The 17,020-nt window shown below is 38.8% G+C and overlaps 1 protein-coding gene across 7 annotated transcripts in view; it reads left to right on the plus strand.

The window, feature by feature from the left end:
- The window catches only part of FHIT (fragile histidine triad diadenosine triphosphatase), a 1,568,898-nt gene that overhangs the window by 599,151 nt on the left and 952,727 nt on the right, over positions 1 to 17,020 (plus strand). Inside the window, exon 4 of one of the 7 annotated variants that reach the window (XM_060402025.1) lies at positions 9,857 to 9,956. The exons of the other annotated variants lie outside the window; for them this stretch is intronic. The gene's annotated coding sequence lies outside the window, so the exon portion shown is untranslated. The remainder of the gene's footprint in view (positions 1 to 9,856; positions 9,957 to 17,020) is intronic. 7 annotated transcript variants of the gene reach the window in all.

A 17,020-nucleotide genomic window follows, 5' to 3' on the forward strand; every position in this document is an offset into this window, starting at 1 on the left:
TGAGATGAGTATAAGTAAAACTGGGATTTGGAGAATTCTAAATAAGATTGGTGTATTGTATTAATGTCAGTATCCTGGTAGTGCTATTATACTGTGGTTTTGAAAAGTATTACCACTGGAGGAAACTGGATAAAATATACACAGGATATGATTTATTTTTTTACAGTTGCATATGAATCTGCAATTATCTCAATCATTTTCCATTAAAATTATGTCTATAAAACTCTTAAAAAATTATATGTAAGAATGCATATAATTTTGAGCACTTACTATATGTCAGGTACTGTTCTAATCACTTTATGTCATTATCAGCTTCATTTTGTCCCCAAGAAGCAATATTATTCCTACTTTCCAGAAACCAAGACACAGATTAAGTAACTAGTCCAAAGTCACAAGCCTAGTCAGTGGCAGAATATGGATTAGAACCCAAGAATTTTTGGTTCCAGCGACTGCAACCCTAATAAGTTATTTTCTCTCTTTACCTAGAGATTAGTTTTAGTTGAGGTCATGAGGAAGGCCTTTATGGAGAAAATGACACTTTGGGCTTCGTTAGAGGGCCAATTATGGCCTATGTATTGTATAAATTGTGCTGTAAGCTTCAGAAATTTAATACGTATTTGTTGACTTAGTAAGTGACTTACCTTCTTTAAGGCACTAGTTGATTCCATCAATTACTGATTATCTGCCAGGAGCCCATGGTTTGCAGAAATGAGAAAACACAGGACCCACGCAGTCAGCTCATGTTTCCTTCTCGACTGCGGTCAGTGTTTCCGAAGGGGATCTGTTGGCATTCTAGGCAGTTCTGTTCTATGCTGTGTGGAAATAACACACTGTGGAACTTTTAGCAACATTTAGAATGTCCTCCAGATATCAGTATTGCCTTCAATTACAGGGACATTGAAACATCACCCCCCAACCACCGCCACCCACCACAGACACCATTCCCTAGTTCCCCCATAAGGATCCTGGTGGAGAACCAATATACTTAAATCTCTGGTTATCAAAGTTCAAAGAATTCGTACAACAGAACTGCAGGATTCACATGAGGTTCATTCCATTTTCCCCCTTGGCATGGCTCCATGCATGTGGTAGAAATAGATCTTCCTTGCCTTCACAGTGGCTCTGTTTCAATCTGGTCTAAAGTGTTCATCTTGCTTGTTCTTTTTGATGGACATAAAGAAGTTTCCCCTTTTAGAGAAAAGCTGCTGAGCACACACCATATAGCACACCCCAAACCAAGCTCTTTCAGTCTCAGTAGAAGAAAAACATCTGAAAGGGAAACATATTAATGGATTATTTTCGTAAACATGAAAAACATCTCTTGGAAGGGCAATTTTCTCTTGTTGACTGGCAGAAAAACAGCAGCGTTAATTATGTTGCCTTGTTAAATCTGAAAGAATGTGGTGAACGCTGGGAACTTTTCTAATTGCCTTTGTGGAAAGGCGTCTGAGGGACCAGAAGTCATCTCTGTCAGAGGAATGCTGAGACAGCTGTGTATCCCTTCAGAGGCACTGGTCTGAATGTGCTCAGGGGAATATTGGTGAGCTTGAGTCCATGGACTTTGGGGCAAAACTCATGGGTAAGTGAGGGTGGCAAAAGGCAGAATTTCTACTTCAGATTCTGAATACTGGCTGTTTCTTTCCTTTTCCTATGAAGAGAAGGAAAGGGGATATATTTGGACAGAGTGCCTGGGCTTCCCAGATGGTGCTAGCGGTAAAGAATCCACCTGCCGATACAGGAGACACAAGAGATAAGTTTCGATCCCTGGATCGGGGAGATCCCCTGGAGGAGGGCATGGCAACCCACTCCAGTATTCTTGCCTGGAGTATTCCCATAGACAGAGGAGCCTGGAGGGCTACAAGTCCATAGTATCATAAAGAGTCAGACATGACTTGAGGTGACTTAGCATGCATGCACACAGAGTTACCTGCAGTCATTTGAGTGCTGATGTTTCCACACTTGTCTTTGCCTATAGTGGCAGATAAGCTTTCCAGCCATCAAAATGGGAAGAACGAATCTTGCCCCCAGTAGTACAGTTCTTTCGAAAGAGCCCAGGAAAAGTGTGAGATTTAAATAGAAAAACAAAAACCAAATGATGACTTGCATGAAAAATGGAAACATTGCTTTCCTATAAATCTAGCTCTAGGGTAGAAGTTTGGGAGAGAAGAATACCTTGGAATGTAGAAGAATGCCACTCAAGGTAAAAACAGGAGTTCAGAGGCCCAGCTTTTGTATGCTGTTTGAATTTCAGATAAGATAAAACCAGCAGCTCTGCTAAGTTGCAGTGCAAAGACTTACATGGCTTCTTGAGAAAAGCAATTTATTTTAGGTTATAGCACAGCAGCTATCATTTAAACTGCTAGCGATTGTAATTGAACCCAGAACCAACCGTCTCTGTGAACACAGGGTGCCGTAATGTTACCCAGGCTTTTCTGAATAATGTGGATGCCAGGCCTTCAAGACAGATGGGCATGGTAGCCCCAACATCGAATCACTAATATCTTGCCAGCCTTCCCACAACCAGCCTATTTAAAAAAACATTCTGGGAAATGTACCTAGCTAGGTATTAAAATATGTACTTGCCATACATTTTGGGGATATTAATATGAAACAGCCAGCAGGCAGCAATGTTGAGAAAATTAGAGAAGATGCAATTGCATAGGAAACTTTTTGTTCAGTTTTCATCTTCATTTAAGATCGTGACGGGGCCTGTAGGGTGAGGGGAGAGGGGTTGTGTACAGGGACAATCCAGTATGGAGAGAAGGGTCCCTTTTGATCCTGGAAAATCTTCTATTTGATAATGAAGAGGATGTGCTTACCCTCCAAACCTCAGAATGTCATCCTGTCGTTAAGTCCGAATGAACGCTCAGTTGTTCTGTTGGAAAAAAAAAAAAAAAAAAACAAACGTTATGTCTCATCTCCATGCACTGCCTTTGCTCCCTTCTTGTAAACAAATCCAGTTATACAAAACTCACTATTTCTCCCGAGTTGTCCAGACACTCAGAAGCAACAATTTCATCCAGGTTCAATTATTTATTTTTGTTTTCAGTAAAAGAAAGAGCTTGACATGGTGCACTTGCTCCTTTTATGACTTTCTTTTTTGCTTTACTTTTATGAAAGCAACAACCAGCACATAGTTTATAAATCAAATAGTTCAGAAACTCTTATAATGAAAATGGACAGTTCCTAATGCTACCCTTTCTTTTCTTATTGCACTACCTAAATGCAAGTGAAAGTGTTAGTCACTCAGTTGTGTCTGACTCTTTGCAACCCTGTGGACTCTACCCCACCAGGCTCCTCTGTCCATGGGATTCTCCAGGCAAAATTACTGGAGTGGGTAGCCATTCCCTTCTCCAAGGGATCTTCCTGACCCAGGGATCACACCCAGGGTCTCCTGCATTGCAGGCAGATTCTTGACCACTCAGCACCCTCTGTAATCCCTCTCTGCTTTTATCTCCATATTTCTAATTAATCTTTTATCAGTTTCACATGCTATATACTGATTTTCTTCTAAGAAAGGAAATTTATCTTATTTATCAACTTTTCACATTTTCCCACTAATAACAGGACATTATTTGCAACTTCCGTTGCTCTTCCAACTTTTAAAAACTTTTAATTTTTAAAATTTATGTATTTTTTAATTGAAGTATAGTTGATATACCATATTATGTGTTACAGGTGTGCAGTGTAGTGATTCATGACTTTTAAAGGTTATACTCCATTTATGCAGGAGGATGTGAGTGCTCAGTCTTGTCCCACTCTTTGTGACGCCATGGACTGCAGCCTGCCGGGCACCTCTGTCCATGGAATTTTCCAGGCAAGAATACTGGTGTGGGTGGGCATACATACTCTAGAAGATCTAACTGACCCAGGAATGGAACCTGCGTCTCCTCTGTCCCCTGCATTGGCAGGCAGATTCTTTACCACTAAGCCACTTGGGAAGTCCCCTTCTCTTAAGGTTATTAAATGTTCGATATATTGCCTTATTATACAATATATCCTTGTATTAATAGCGTATTTGATACCAAATAGTTTGTACCTCTTATTTCCTGTAACCACTGTTTGTTCTCTGTATCTGTCTCTTCATTTTTGTTATATTCACTATATTTTATTTTTTATATTCCACATGTAAGTGATATCAGACAGTATTTCTCTTTCTCTGTATGACTTGTTGCACCTACCACAATACCCTTCAAGTCCCTCCATGTTGTAAAAGGCAAAACTTTCATTGTTATGGCCGAGTAGTATCCCATTGTGTGTGTGCGTGTGTCTCACGTCTTCTTTATCCATTCGTCTGTTGATGCACACTTAGACTGCTTCCATATCTTTGGTCTTGACACTTCAAGGTCACATTTAAATGGTCTGTCCGTCTAGTCAGCATCTTTACCTTCTCACTGTAGATGAGGTATGAGTGCTCATATCCCTTTCTTCACTATTCTTTTCCCTCTTTCACTTTCAGCTCTCATTCAACTATACCATTACTTTTGCATTATCAGATTTAATTTACTTTTGCTTTGTCACCAGAGTGGTCTTTCTTTGTGATTTTTCCAAAATTGAATGTAATGAAAAGGATTTGCATCATTAGGACTTGGCTGAATTATTTTCTACCGACTCATGTGGTTTCTATGATTTCAGTGCCACAACTCCTGTGATACAGCAAGGAGCCTGTGTCTTGAGTCAGGTTCAAATGGATTCTTTTTCTTTGTTGTTTTGTCAAAATCATGCCATCTTCTAGTGTGTGTAATGTATCTTTTAAGCCTTTCTTATAAGCTTACCTGTGCTTGATATTACTGGAATTTCTGATGTTCTCTTGCCTTTCCTGAGTGCATGCCTCTATCATATCTTCAGGTTTTCCAAAACTTGTGCCGTGCTGAGTCACTTCAGTTGTGTCCGACTCTATGCAACACTGTGGACCGTAGGCAGACTCCTCTGTCCATGGAATTCTCCAGAGAAGAATGCTGGAGTGGGTTGCCATTTCCTTCTCCAGGAGATCTTCCTGACCCAGGGACTGAAGGCATGTCTCCTGCATTGGCAGGCGGTTTCTTTACCACTAGCGCCAACAGGGAAGCCACCTCATATTCGGACTTTCTATTCTGTGTGTCTCCCTCTCTCTCATTAGATCTCCATTTCTCTCATTTAGATGGGCTGTTTTCTAGATCTTCAGTACTGTCTGTTAGCATCTAACACTGCTACCGCTGGTTCTGCTCTTATTCTGACCCTTCCCTTTCTATAGGCTACCTTTTCTGGGAGGAGTGGGGGTATTTTTAGGAGGCTATTAGGCATTTCTCTTTAACCTCAGTTTTCTAACACTTTGCAAGTCATTCTCCTTGACACTGACTAGATTCCTGTATTTTGCAGATACATGCCTCCCGTTAGCTCAGGGAAATTTTCTGTAATTTCTTGCCTTCCCATTTTGTTTTTCTCATTCTGAAACTTCTATTAGTCCACATCTAGATCTCATGGATCGATCATCTATATATCTTATTTTTTTCTCACATATTGTACATTTAATACATATTCTAGGAGATTTCTCTAAGTTTGAGAATAGACAGTTCATTGGACAGTTCAGTAGACAGCTCATTAAGCTGTCTATTGAATTTTTTGCTTAGGTAATCATGGGTCATTGGGTAAAGAATCTGCCTGCAATTCAAGAGATATAGGAGACATGGTTTTGATCCCTGAGTTGGAAAGATCCCCAGGAGGAGGAAAATGGCGACCTATTCCCGTATTCTTGCCTGAAAAATCCCATGGATGGAAGAGCCTTGTGGGCTACATTCCAAAGGTTCGCAAAGAGTTACACAACTGAGCAACTAAGCACAAGCACCTAATTCCTGAGGGATCCTTCTTATTATCTGATTATTCCTTTTAAATAGAACTTTGGTTTTATTTCAGTTACCAAATCTCCTCAAGTGATTCTTGAGGATATTAAAAAGATTTTATTTATTTATTCTATTATTTTTTAAAAAAATATATTAACTGATTTCATTACTTTTAAAAATATTTATTTTAAAATACTTATTTTATTATTAAAAAAATTATTTATCTAGGCTATGCTGGATCTTAGTTGTCACAGTGGGTTTTCCTTTGTGTCACGTGGGATCTTTCCTTGAGGCCGGCAAGGACTCTAGTTTTTGGCACACAAGCTCTGGAGCACGCAGTCTCAGTAGCTGTAGCCCTGGGGTTTAGTTGCTCCACCTCACGTAGGATCTTGGTTCACTGACCGGGAATGAATCCTAGTTGGGTTCTTAACCACTGGACCACCAGGCAAGTCCCTGATTTTCTTTTGTAAGTTTGTATCTTTTTTCCCTAAATTGTCGTATTTCCATGGTGTCATGTTTTCCGCTATTTTGCTTGCTCCTTTTATTTTCTATGCTGGCCTTTCTTGGCATGTTAGATTTCTGGTGATCTGTAGTTATATATAAAAGAATAAGGTAATATAAGGGCTGTTTGCAAACCCTCAGAAGGTGGATGGGTCTTGTAAATGGCATGCTTAAAGGGTCAAAGTTTAGAGTGTGCGCATGGGAATAGGGTGGGGAGGATCTTGACTTGCCAGAGTGAGGTTTTAACACCCATGATAATGGTCTAACTTCTCTCCAGACAAATTTTTACTGCCTTAAACCTAGTGGTGGCTTTAGGTCAACCCACCTAGAGAGCCAGGAGGGTGGGAATTCTATGTTATGTATACTGACTTGTAATTTGTAACCCTCTTTTAGAAGATTTTCCACTCTCTGGTTTACTCACTATTTCTGAGAATTGAGTTTTTCTGGGGTAGTGTTAGGCGGTATGCTCTCTCCTTTGCTGAAACCCCTTTTTTTAGGTTGTGGTTTCCTTTGCTGTGGCTTCTAAGTCAACAGACTTCTATTGAAATCACTCACCTTCTAACGGTTTCTTCCCATTCTCTCTGTGGTTATGGGTTAACACTTCTGTGCTCTTTCTGTATCATTTAGAAATGACTTTGGGTGAGAAAGGAGGTAAAATGGGTTTTCTTAGTCCACCAGTGTGAACCAGAGCACATTCTTTTTAAAAAAGTGATTTTTCGTAAGCCACATCCTCCAGCTTTTCGTTTTATTTTCAATAGTTTGTTAATCTGACGCTTGATCAGCAGTCACAGAAAGTTGCACAAAAATATCACTTACTAAATGGAGCCCATAGAACATATATTTATGGGGAAAAAAAAGTGTTCTGCTATTTTCTCTATGTCTCTTAACTGATCTTGCAAGGAGTTTTGTTTTGTTAGGCTTTAGTGACTTCAGAAAGGCTATTAACTTGCTTAAAAGTTGTATTTTATTTTATTTACTAAAGAAAACATAATTGGATGTCTTCAATAAAAATATTTCCCTTCTTACTCAGTAGAAAAATGGGCAAAGACCTCAAGAGTAGATGTTCCAAATGAGAAACACAATTTGTAAAAAATATATGATGCTGTTCAATGACAGATTCAAATTAAAATAGGGTAAGATTAACAAAGATTTTTAAATATGATAATTATTTGGAAAGCACGATAAGATGAATACTTTTATATACCTTTGGTACAAACAAAAAAATTTGGTACCAACTTTCAGGTACTTTAAAATGTTTATAATGCTTAACCTACTGATTCCCCACTGTAGGAATTAAAATTAGGAAAATAATCAAGGATTAAGATGGAGGTTTATTTTTCAAAATGCTCGTTATAACATTATGTATAATAGCAAAACCTTAAATGATGTAACATACAGAAAAAAAAAGTAAAATTTGGCACATCTGTACCATGGAATACAGTCCATACATTAGAAGGATGTTTACAAATAGCTGTTACTCAACTATTTAAATGCTTAGATGTAATTTAGGTGAAAAGGAAATCTAGAAATGACATACATATTAAGGTATCAACCATTTGAAAAGAAAAAAAAAAACACCAAGAAGGAACTATGCTGAAATTTTAACTGTGGTTGTCTTTTGTTGGTAGAATAGTGTGATATATTTTCTTTCTCTACTCATTAATGTTTTGTCATATTTTCCAGGTCTTTTATGCTGAATATGCTTGGGTTTGAGAGGAGAAAAAGGAAAAACACTTTAAATCATGCATGTCTGAAAGTAAACCTTTTAAAAATGTCACCGAATGACCCATATGGCTTTTCCATGTGAACTCTTTACCTTTTTCTATCACAGAATCAGGAGTGGATTGTATAACGCAGTGTATGAAGTGTTTTCCATTATTGAAACTATCTCTCAGATGTATCTGGAAAAGCTAGCTGGTGTATTATGTTAGGTTTGCTGCTTTTCTGTTTCTCTATCTCACAAAGTCTGATTTATGTCAACATTAGCTACAGAAATATTCAGATTCTCTAGAAAGGGGAAACACAGTTGTATCTTTGACTGGAATTGGAGAGGAGGTGATAAACAGTAGACTGTGAGGCCGACCCTCAGTTTTAGTCACTTGGTGACTGTTCTGAGTTTTCTCTTGTGAGAAATGAGAGCATTGCATTGGATGGTCTCAAAGGTCCTTATAATTCTTTTGCTATGAGTTTGCAAATATCTTACCCTGGTATAGAGCAGATGAAACTAAAATACAGAAATGACTCAGTGAGAAGCATGCGTTCTACTGGTATGTTACTTTGCTATTTTCTGTGCCTTAAAAAGAGCACTTTGGCTTTGTGAAGTAATAGATTTACACGTCCATTTGCAAAAACAGAGACACTAATAAGCCCAATGTGAAAGGCACAATTGCCAAGATTTCTAGCTGTATTTTGGGTCTTGGAGGGACATCCTTTGCTCTCAGAAGCTTAGTACGGACTGGGGTATTTTTACCTACAGAATACAAAGGTAAGGTGGACAGATGATTTGTTTTGGTGCATTTGTTTCCCCTTCTCAATAATATGTATAGTCAGTGGAATTTTGTGTAAAAACAGAAACCTTTTTGGGACTGGTGCTAGTGCTTTGTTCAGGGAAAGCCTCGTGGGCCATGTGGGCTTTTGCCGTTTCTGTATATTGCTACTCTTCCTCTAGTCCTCGTTATTAATAAAAAAAAATCCAAAATAGAAACTGTTATAGTAGGGTTTTTTTTTCAGATTATGAAAGGAATACCTGCCATTTTTGTAAAATTAAAACTCAAAAATCCGACACCACAGGAGAAGTTTTTTGAAAAATAAATATGATTTAGCATTCCACCACACAGTAATTACCTTAACTAATATGTGAAGGTATTTTCTCTCAGACTGTCTGCTTCACTTGTGCACACATACACAACATTCAAAATCAATATATCTAGTAACACTCTTTTGTAACATTATCTTACAGTGTGCCATGTCCATAGAATTTTACATCATCATCTGCATTTCCAGCATAGTATTGCCCTGTAGGGTGAAATGCTTAAATTTACGTACATCATTAAATTGCTTAAATTTATTTAAATCATTCCCCTTGATGCATTTTTAGTCTGCTTCCAACTTCTTAGAAGCAACACTGCAATGAGGAACCTTGTATGTGTCTGTGTGCAACCTGGTTCAATTGTTTCTCAAGCAGAATTTCATGGAGATGGAATTTTGGTGTCGGAATGTAGATACATGTATGTGTGCTATCATGGGTGGGCATGTAGGATATATGAACAGGCACCCGCGGTGCTGAACCATCCTCCTTGAAGGCTGTTCCTGCTGATGCTTCTGCCTCCATCACCACAGCTTTATTCCACTGCCCTCTGCTCTCCACGCAGTGTTCCCTCAGATGTTTTCAGTAGAAGAGAAGGCCAGCAAATCCCCCTGGGAGGGGACTCTGGGTTTCATGCAAGTGTGACCTCAGTCAAGCAGGCCCGGGTCTGTTATGCTCTTAGCAGGAGTGCAAGCTCTGCCCTTACTTAGTATTTCATCTTCCTCTTTAGCCCTAGGGAAATTTTTGCTGAACTGGAAAAACAGTAGGAGTGTTTCGCCTTTTCTCCTTCACCGAATAGCAGGTGTCCAGGTTCTGATTGCCTGTTACATGTAAGTGGCCCCACTCCTGTTTTTCCTGCGTGTGGTTGGGTTTTGAACGTATTCAATGCTCTGTGTTTGTTATCTTTACTCGAGACTCCTACCCTCCCCCAATCACTATATTCGTTACCCTCAGCCTTTCAACCTGAGGCTGTAGACCAGGGTGAAAAAAATACCAACACACAATTGCTCTTAAGCTCAGAAAATTGATTTTCTCGAGTTTAAGCGGGCATCATGAGTTGTTAACCCTGTTAGAAAAATACAAGTTGGATTTATGATTCCCTTACACAGGTAATTGGGCTCTAATTTTAAATTCTGAGACAATTGATTTACACTATATTGCATTATAACATAGCGAAAGTGCAACTAAGTTCAGGTGATGTATGAATTTGAGCCTCCAATGATGCTATAAATTATTTTTGGTTCTTTAACAAATGATGCCTAGGTTGACATCAACCTGTCATTGTTTCCTCCGTCTCCCCCTACTCTGTAATTTTCTCCTCTTTCTTCTCATTTCAGTTTTTTTTTCTTTCTAACCTTGCAAGGCTCAGGAATGACCTACTTCAGAAACCCAAAACCTGCATAGTAGACATTAAAAGACAAATCTGTGCCTCATCCCTACTCACAAACTCATTAACATTTCATTTCAACCCACAACTTATTTCTAGTGGGTCACTATTTTTTTAAAAATCTTTATTGAATTTGTTACAATATTACTTTTTTTTATGTTCTGGTCTTTTGGCCATGAGGCATGTAGAATCTTAGCTCCCCAACTAGGGATTGAACCCACACCCCTGTGCATTGAAAGGGCGGAGCCCTAACCACTGGACTGCCAGGAAAGTCCCTCTGATACGTCACTGTTGTTGCATTGCTTATGATATTTGCTACAAGCCACTAGCTATATAAGTTACTTTCTTGGTGTAAGACAGTTTCTCCAGGAGATTTCTTTTGGAATATCAATACTTGTCCTTTCCATGAGATCCTACTGTTGGTGCTTTTAATAGGCTAGCTTTATCCTTTTCTTTCCCCCCACTTTGTGATAATTTCCCCATTGTATTCATTTTTAGCTGGTTGCATTTTATATATTTCTACAAACATATCAAGTTGTTTATAGAAAAAGGGTTGAGTATAAATAAATAGCACATGCTGCTGGAGTCAATTTCTGGAAGACTTGAGTTATCCAGAAATCAGAGGTAGTTAATTGGAATCTATATCTCAAACTTTGCCTTCCTTTGGCAAATCCTTGTTGTTTTGAATAGGGGACTAATTTAAATGATGCTTTGAGCATTTGTCAGAGTGATTAAGAAGTAGAAGGAAAGGGCAAAGGAAAAAGCATGGTCATGGAAAGAACCCTTGACTAGGGTGAGAGAATCATTCTTCTAGGAGGCTGTAGACGGATCACTTCCCTCTGCAAAATGATTTCCTCAGTGTTAAGGCCCTTCCTAATTTAAGGAGTCTATATTTAAAGTTTCAAACTTTGGAGAAAATTCTAGCCCCTGATTCATTATTACTCTTTGTGTTGCTTTTAATTCTCATCCTTCCTAAAAACAAATTAAATTACCTGCTGCAGAGTATCAATATTAAAACACTCAGCTCAATTGGATGGTGACCCTGAAAGAAATATTTTTTGCCTTGTTCTGCAGAAAGTAAAGATACTGGACTCTTTCACATGCCTTTCCATGGGTATGGGGGCGGGGGGTTGTTTTCCTGAGTGTTCATGGTTAAAGGGATATTTCTATGGAGGACCACGTAGGATTATGAAAGAAAGATATGAGGTGGCAGAGGAAAACTGCTGGGAAAATCAGTGTTGCATTAAAATGAAGAGCTCCTGCTGCACCCAGGACCACTTCGTGAGCATATGCAATTCTGAGCTATTTAAAACATAAACCAGAGCATCATAATTGCTGTATGATAACATTGCAGTTTTTGCTACTTGAGCTTTGGGTTACTTAGAAAGAATATTTTCCTTTTTGGTAAGTTGTTTGGAGCAATACAGGGCAGAAAGTGTTCTGATTTAAATCAAGGCCAAGTGAAGCGAGTGAAACAGTTATCTTATGTGTTTTTCCCCCATCTTTACCCTCTAGCTTTCATTACTCTGAGTAATTAAGTAATTTCACCCCTCCTCCTTCTCAGATCATTGGTGAGATGATTCTCAGATCATTTTTCCTTTCAAAAATCTGAATACTTTTTGTGATTTCACATTTGCTGACTCCCTCTAGGTTAAAGAAATTTCCTCTCCTAAAACATAATCAAATTCTACTTTTTATAAGATCCTCTTAGAGAATCTTTTAAAATGTACTTTTTGGCTCATTAATCTAGTTGTTGTAGATCTTTGAGTATATACAGAAGAAAAAACTCTTAAAAGGGATTGAGTCTGGAAGTACCTTATTTTTTATTGTGAATAGATCTAAAATTTATTTTTTCAGCCCAAGATAAAGGATGATGGTTAGACATCTGACTTAACTGTGTATTAGAGAATCATTATTTTTAAACTTAGGCAATTTACAGAATAATTTCAGATGGACATGGACAAACTAGATTTAATATCTCATTTTCACTTTGTGATTTATATATATATATGTGTGTGTGTGTATGTGTGTATATATATATATATATATATATATAATTTTTTACATTGTTTTCCCACATTATTTCACATCTTATGATATAAGAACTAGGACTTCGCTAGATTTTTCTGGTAATTGCATATTCTGTTAGCTGCAAATACTGTTAAGTAGCTTTGTAGAATATAACTCTGAGCTGATTGTTTAAAAAAATATTTAAAAATCATTTTATTAAAAATTTTATCCAAATTTGGTAAAGCTCTTTCTGACCATCTGGGCTTTTGTAAACGCTGAAAAATGTAAAGAAAGTGAAGTCTCTCAGTCGTGTCGGACTCTCCGACCCCATGGATTGTAGCCTACTGGGGGTCCTCCGCCCATGGGATTTTCCAGGCAAGAGTACTGGAATGGGTTGCCATTTCCTCCTCCATAGGATCTTTCCAACCTAGGGATCAAACCCAGGTCTCCCTCATTGCTGGCAGACGCTTTACCATCTGAGCCACCAGGGAAGACCTGGGCACTCACTATCAGGGATGTCACTGTCAGCTAGTAATTTGAGAGTAATTTAATGTATAAGGAATATTTTGCAATGTTAGTTTAAGTCTGCATATTTCAAATAGATTTTATTGTTTCTAATCTGAGAATGTATGAAATGGAAAATTCTCAAGGTATGCTTTTGGTTATAAAGTCTTTTATAATGATGGTGATCACCAAACCAGCAGTGATCAGTGAGAGCTGATGATTACTACTGAATTAGGGAGTGCTAGGAGAAGGCAATGGCACCCCACTCCAGTACTCTTGCCTGGAAAATCCCATGGACAGAGGAGCCTGGTAGGCTGCAGTCCATGGGGGCGCTAAGAGTAGGACATGACTGAGCAACTTCACTTTCACTTTTCACTTTCATGCATTGGAGAAGGAAATGGCAACCCCCTCCAGTGTTCTTGCCTGGAGAATCCCAGGGACGAGGGAGCCTGGTGGGCTGCCGTCTACGGGGTCGCACAGAGTCGGACACGACTGAAGCGACTTAGCAGCAGCAGCAGCAGGGCTCTTATATCACCCTTAACTAGTTGGAATTGTTACTATGTATATGATATAAAATATCATATACACACATGTATGTATGGGCAGGTAGGGAACTGGCTGTTACAATGGATTTCTTCTTGTCTCAGTTTCCACTGAGGCAGCTGTTAAATAGCTATTGAAAGACCAACTGTTCCATATGTAGACTGTCATGAGCCTGCCCCATGGCTTTTGAATATATGAGTCAAGAGGAGATTAGAGACAAAGTTTCTTTGGAGAGACCTGTGGTCATGCAATGAGTTGTCATCACCTTTTGGGAGAAATAGTAGTGAGTACTGTCTTGTAACATCAAGGTCAGAGGAGGTCATCAAGAGGACTAATCAGAGAGCTCTGAATTGTACTTCTTGCATTTGGAGGACCCGGAGGCGCAATGTCTGAATCAAGCCTGAGGAATTTAGATTGGTCCACACACTGGGGTCTGACTCACCCTAGGAAATCTGAAAGGAAGGCAAAGACAGGTTGGCCAATTGTGTGGAAACTAGCCTGCTTTCCCAATTTTTGTTCAGGGCATGAGATATGTGTTTCCTAGGGACCAGATATGTACTCTGCAGAGGAGAGAGCCAAGGAGGAATCACTGTGAGTCTAGTTCATTATGGTAACGGAAGGATAGGATGCTGATAGGTATCCTGACAGCTATACTGATAGGATAGGTCCAAGGCAGATTCCTCCACAGGAAGAGGGTCACAAACAACAACCTAGAACCTCTGGGAAACCTTTGCAGAGTCCATGGAAATTCCCTCAGGAGAGTTCAACATGAGCTCTCATTATCTGCCAGATATAGACATGACTCCTGGATATATACCCAGGCAGGAGAGACCCAGAGAGAGCAGAGCCAGCTTGTAACAGAAGCTGCACAAGGAAGAGCTCTCCTGACCCCTAATTTCTTCAACCTTGGGAGAATCCGAATAATAGACAGTGAAGTGAGGGAACAGAAGAGGGATGTGGAGGAGAAGGAGAAAATCACCATGGCTGTCACCCCACTGCAGGTTTTCAGTGAGAAGCAGAGCCGGGCTGGGAAGGGGAGAGACAGGGGCAGGGAGAGCAGTTTGGCTAGTACATGGTTTTGAAGTTTCTACTTTCTGTATTCATACTGTATTTGTAACCCAAAGTTGTTCTAGAACTGGGCATTACTTGGGAATGGTAGTGGGAAAATATGGTCATGTATGAATATATATATATATATATGTGTATATATATATATATATATATATATATATATATATTTTCTTTTTTAAAAAGAAGCCTGACCACAAGGTAATGTGTGCATAGCATATACATGGAAAGAAGAATACAAGTAGCTTGGTTTCATCAAAACACCTTTTTGCACTTGTGATCCTAGGTCTAGGATTTACTTGGTGTAGTCAGGAGGTTTTGCCAAGTGTTTGCCACTTTATCATTCATTTAACAAATAAGTCATATCTTCTGGTGTATTTTATATTGGACAACTTAGAAACAATGTGTAAACTTCCAAATCTTTTTTTGTGTGAAAATTGTCCAAATACAAGGAGAACTTGGAGTTAGTTTTAAATGTTTTAAAAATCACTATTATGCAACATCCATCTGTCCACGTGTGTAAATAAACATTGGAGTCAAGTTAATCAAGGTTTAAGTTACTGCTCCATGGTTTATTAGATGATTAACCTTGGGAAATCTTGGTATTTCAAGTCCAGTTTCTTAATTTATAATGTTTACCAAATTTTGCTGCAGAGATTGCCAGAATTTATTCAAATGCAGTGTCAGAGCTTGGAGAGGCTGGGTGGCATTCTAGGTTCATCTAGCTTACCCCCTGGTAAGCTAAGAGCAGCTCTGTTTCATTCTGCCTGATACTGAGCTCTACTTAACATTTCATTTATAGTAAAGGTCTCATGTCTGAAGACGAAGTTTTTGAACACTTTCTTCCTGCTTCTTGTATTGTCAAGGTTAAAATGAGATAGAACAGGAAGAGGAGGCAGAATGACCACTGCTAAAAGCTTGGAAACAAATCCCAGCTCTGGCTGTGTAGCCTTCAACAAATTACTTAATCTCTTTGTGTCTGGGCTAACTACCTTATCGCATGAGATCGCGTATAGAGTCTGCATTAGCGTAGCACCCACCCTAGTATTCTTGGGCTTCCCTTGTGGCTCAACTGGTAAAGAATCTGCCTGCATTGTGGGAGACCTGGTTCGATCCCTGGGTTGGGAAGATACCCTGGAGAATGGAAAGGCTACCCACTCCAGTATTCTGACTTGGAGAATTCCATGGACTGTATAGTCCATGGAGTTGCAAAGAGTCAGACACGACTGAGGGATTTCCACTTTCCTGACATAAAACTTACTAAGCTTTGTCGTTGTTATGTAAAACTCCTTGCATAGCAGCTGCGACATGACATAAGGTGTTCAACAAATGTCAGCTTCCTTTTCTACTCTCTTCTCATTCATTCACTGCACCCTTTCTGAGTATGTCTAAGTGCAGTCTGCTCAACTAAACTTTATGGGGATTCAGAGATAAATACGGTACCACACAGGATACACGAATATATAGCTCCTGACACATGTGACAAGTAGATTCTGAACTGGATATAAAACAAAATGGAAATTTGACCGATTTTATTAGTCATAAAAGAAGCATTTAAGCATTGAAATCATAGAAGAATTTATTGCTTACTATTAGAATAAAAGTTTTAAGACCTTTTTTAAAACTGGACTTGAGTTCCAATAAAACCTCACTTATCCAGAATATACCCGCTCATTCTAGATTAATTGAGAATTCTAAAGTCCTTTGGGTTTCAGCTCCTCTTGAAAACCTTTAAAGAATTGTGTGGCTAACTTCCTGCGTTAGTAAATAGGACCCAGGATATGTGTTTTGTTTTTTTTTTTTCTTTTCTGGAGTACTTATAAGCAATTTCTTAAAACAGCAGTTATATAAATTACAGTCTATGAGATTAAGTTGGATATATGTGAATCTTAAGCATAATTTAAACATTATTTTTAAAAAACCTCATTAAATATTATTTTCTTATACAAGATATAAGAAAATGGGGTAGAAACTATCAGCTAATTGAGAGTTCCCAGTAATTTAGTTCTGGGGACAAAAAACCAGCCTATAGTATTACGTTATTAAAAGAATAAAACAAAATTCAGACTCTTCCTTGAATGGAAGAATGTTCTCTTGTAGTGAAGACTTATTCATTCATCAATAATTGGTGCCTCCCATGAGCCTGGAAAATCCCATGGGCAGAGGAGCCTGGTAGGCTGCAGTCCATGGGGTCACTAAGAGTTGGACACAACTGAACAACTTCACTTTCACTTTCACTTATGAGCCAGATAGTACATGAGGTCCCCAAAATATGATGGTACACGAAGGCACACACAGTCCTTACCATGTGAAACTAACTATTCAGCCAGGTAAGACAGAGAGTCATGCCGTGAAAGTTCTTCCATGAAGAAAATGTTCTGG

Source organism: Ovis aries, chromosome 19 (genome assembly GCF_016772045.2).
Source record: "Ovis aries strain OAR_USU_Benz2616 breed Rambouillet chromosome 19, ARS-UI_Ramb_v3.0, whole genome shotgun sequence".
Taxonomy (NCBI): domain Eukaryota; kingdom Metazoa; phylum Chordata; class Mammalia; order Artiodactyla; family Bovidae; genus Ovis; species Ovis aries.